This window comes from Mizuhopecten yessoensis, unplaced genomic scaffold, assembly GCF_002113885.1.
Source record: "Mizuhopecten yessoensis strain PY_sf001 unplaced genomic scaffold, ASM211388v2 scaffold6967, whole genome shotgun sequence".
Classification (NCBI taxonomy): domain Eukaryota; kingdom Metazoa; phylum Mollusca; class Bivalvia; order Pectinida; family Pectinidae; genus Mizuhopecten; species Mizuhopecten yessoensis.
Genome location: NW_018406814.1, coordinates 502,364 through 506,402, shown reverse-complemented (window position 1 = coordinate 506,402; position 4,039 = coordinate 502,364).

Below are 4,039 nucleotides of genomic sequence, written 5' to 3'. Positions count from 1 at the left end.
TAATTACTGGAGTTATTACCCTTGGTTTCATTAATGCGATGCATGCGTTCCATGATGTTGTATTGCACTCATTGATCTACCAGTTATGTTGAATGATTTCTCTTTTAATATCAATTACTCACAAATACTTCATATATTTCAATCATACAAACAACTGCTCATTCAATGTGTGACGGGCGTATTATATACCGCTCGCGGTAACCTTGTTATGATGGTAATTTTGTTAGATACAAGATGAATGTGATTTTGTACACCTAATCATGTGATCGAAGGCTGTCATGTGACCGTATGAGATGTACAATCTGTTACAGATAAGTTTAAACAGACGGTTACCTGTTGAAGGTATCAATAAGTGATTTGATAATTTAAAAAAAAGTTTGTAAATTGTATAAGGATAGTTACTTCAACTTAATAGTTTATTATATTTAGGTGCAAAAGATTGCATACAATCATAATGTTCAAGAAGTCATTACTTATAATTTTATGTAGATATTTTACTGTACCTATGGTACATATCCTGCAGTAAGCCTGGTGTCACTTAAGCTGCTTACCTGGTAATCTCTATCACCAAGTAGGGGGATAGGTTTATTACAAGACAAGGAAATAGCATTTGCTGCCATTTCCACTAAACTGCAATATATTTGGATGGGCTTATTTGTAACTTAAGGGATGGTCCTTGCTGGATAAATGTAGTGGAATTAGTTATGGAGATAATTAACTCTTGCATATGCATTGTATTACTGATATTTTGATTTTATAAGATAGCAGATATCCTTAAGATGTTGTTTTTTGTTTGTTATTCATGCACATTTTTTGTCGAATATACCATTGGTTTTGTTTGGTAGAAAATAATACAATACATTTTAAGATTATTATCCAATTTCAATACTTTGAAGTTTAAACAACTGTGCAATAATTTTTGTGTCGCCTGCAAAAAGCTGGTGACACAAAGCTATTGCTTTGTCGGCGGTGGCAGCGTCGTCGTTGTCAGAACAGAGGTTTTCGTGCGATAATTTGAGTTTCCTGGGGCCGATCAAACTCAAACTTCATGCAGTGTTTCCTTACCAAAAGTGCTTGCATGGGATTGCTTTTCAGGTCCGAATGTCAAAGGTCAAGGTCACTGTTACTATAAATAGAAAATCTGTTTTCGTGCGATAACTTGAGTTTCCTTGGGCCGATCAAACTCAAACTTCATGCAGTGCTTCCTTACCAAAAGTGCTTGCTTGAAATTGCTTTTCAGGTCAAAGGTCAAGGTCACTGTTACTATAAATAGAAAATCTGTTTTCGTGCGATAACTTGAGTTTCCTTGGGCCGATCAAACTCAAACTTCATGCAGTGCTTCCTTACCAAAAGTGCTTGCTTGGGATTGCTTTTCAGGTCCGAAGGTCAAAGGTCAAGGTCACTGTTACTATAAATAGAAAATCTGTTTTCGTGCGATTACTTGAGTTTCCTTGGGCCGATCGAACTCAAACTTAATGCAGTGTTTCCTAACAAAAAGTGCTTGCTTGGGATTGCTTTTCAGGTCCGAAGGTCAAAGGTCAAGGTCACTGTTACTATAAATAGAAAATCTGTTTTCGTGCGATAACTTGAGTTTCCTTTGGCCGATCAAACTCAAACTTCATGCAGTGCTTCCTTCCTTAAAGTGCTTGCTTGAGTTTGCTTTTCAGGTCCGAAGGTCAAAGGTCAAGGGTCAAGGTCACTGTTACTATAAATAGAAAATCTGTTTTCGTGCGATAACTTGAGTTTCCTTTGGCCGATCGAACTCAAACTTAATGCAGTGCTTCCTTACCAAAAGGGCTTGCTTGGGATTGCTTTTCAGGTCCGAAGGTCAAAGGTCAAGGCCACTGTTACTATAAATAGAAAATATGTTTTTGTGCGATAACTTGAGTTTCCTTGGGCCCATCAAACTCAAACTTCATGCAGTGCTTCCGTACCAAAAGTGCTTGCTTGGGATTGCTTTTCAGGTCCGAAGGTCAAAGGTCAAGGCCACTGTTACTATAAATAGAAACTTCACTAAAACTGTATACTGGACGACTTCGTTCCACCACTTGACGCACCGTGTATACCTCTGAAATGCCGTCTTACTCCAAATGTTATTGACAACACTAGCTGTTTAACATCATAATCCACAAGTTTATTCATTTATTTATGGGAAACCATCCGACAAATCATACAAATTAAACTTGGAATTGAGACAGTGAGTATCCATAGCAAGTTCCTTAAAACTCAAGAGTATTCTTCCCAGAATAACAGATTATATAACAAAATGTTGCCATCCAAAAACATAATCTGTGATTATTGCTTGCTTTTAACATTATTTCTTGAAATGAAAAGTGTATCTATTTCTTCGTAATCTGCCAGCTTCCTGCGAAGGCGACACATCCACTTCCGTGGAATTCTTGTAGTTTCTAATGATCCAATGATTTGGTGCTTTATAATAGCCCACCATCATCAGACTGAGGGCTATTCAAATCACCTTGCATCCGTAGTCTGTCATCCGTACATCATTCTGTCAATCCTTAAACAATTTTCTTTAGCGCCACATCTAAGTTCTTGGAGATCTTTCTCAAATTTGCATGGAGGTTCCCCATTGTCCCTATTTCACATATTGAATTTAAGGACTGATAGACCGGTAAACCAAGATGGCCAACAGGTGGCCATCTTGAATTCGAGAAGTAAAGGTTGTTTGCGCTCTTTCTCTGAATAGAGGGAATGTGAAGATTGGGGTTTCCAAAATTTATGGGGTTATATATGTCCCTTTGTTGATAAACATTGTTTGCACTCCTCCTCCCAAAGTATTGCACGGATTTAGATGATACTTGATACACACAATGCTTACATTGAGGAAATGTAAACAAACTATATAGACTGGAGTTACCTCCTCTTCTTGTGGAGTTATACCACTTTGTTTCATAGTATTGTTTACTCTACATCTTCCAAAGTACTGAATAATAGAATTGGTACACTAATTTACGTTAGAAACGAATTGGTTAATATGATTATGTAAACAATACAGTTAAACCTCATTTTATTGGCCTATTCACTTGTCACAAACACTTTTTTTAACAGTATACATCTCTCGATATGTTGTCAAATGCCTTTTATATCATGCTGAAATTCTGTCGACATAATGATGGTAGTACAATTAGATTTACTGTAGTAAAACATGAAGTTGTCAAATAACCAGTACTTCTCATCAAATGTTGGTAATAGGATGTTATTTCACTCTCAGGATAGATAGTGTTTTAAGCATTTCTTGTTCATGAAAATGTTCTTTCTTGAAAATGATTTGTTTGTATATTTGGAAAACATACACAGATGTAGATGTTCAGGCACACGGCAATTTCTTTTGACAATGATGAAATATCATGTTGTAGTTTCTTACGAATCTTTTCCAATTCCCCTTTGGTGCTTTAAAGTGTACAGAATTGATAGTATGTTGTTTTGATTTCTGCATGTCTGAAATTTAAGTTTTCGATATAGTGCAATGTCTGCATGTTGAGATTTCAGAAAAATAAATGTCTATGTTGAGATGATAGCACAACTAGTACAATATTTAGCTCACCTGCCCGAAGGGCAAGTGAGCTTATGCCATTGTGCGGCGTCCGTCGTACGTCTGTCCGGCGTCAACTTTTTACTTTAAACAACATCTTTTCAGTAACCAAAAGGTCTAGGATGATGATATTTGGCCAGTAGCATGCTGGAATCAAGGGCCACCAAGTTTTTTCAAATGAATGACCTTCATCCATTTTCAAGGTCACAAGGGTCAAATATGTTAGAATCTTTAAACGACTTCTGAAGAACCAAGAGGCCTAGGGTGATGATATTTGGCCAGTAACATGCTGGGATGAAGGGCTACCAAGTTTGTTCAAACAAATGACTTTCACCCATTTTCAAGGTGGCAGGAGTCAGATATGTTTAAAACCTTTAAAACTACTTCTTCTGAATAACCAAGAGGCTGAGGGTTATAGTATTTGGCCTGTAGCATGCTGGGATGAAGCGCTACCAAGTTTGTTAAAATGAATGACATTGACAAATA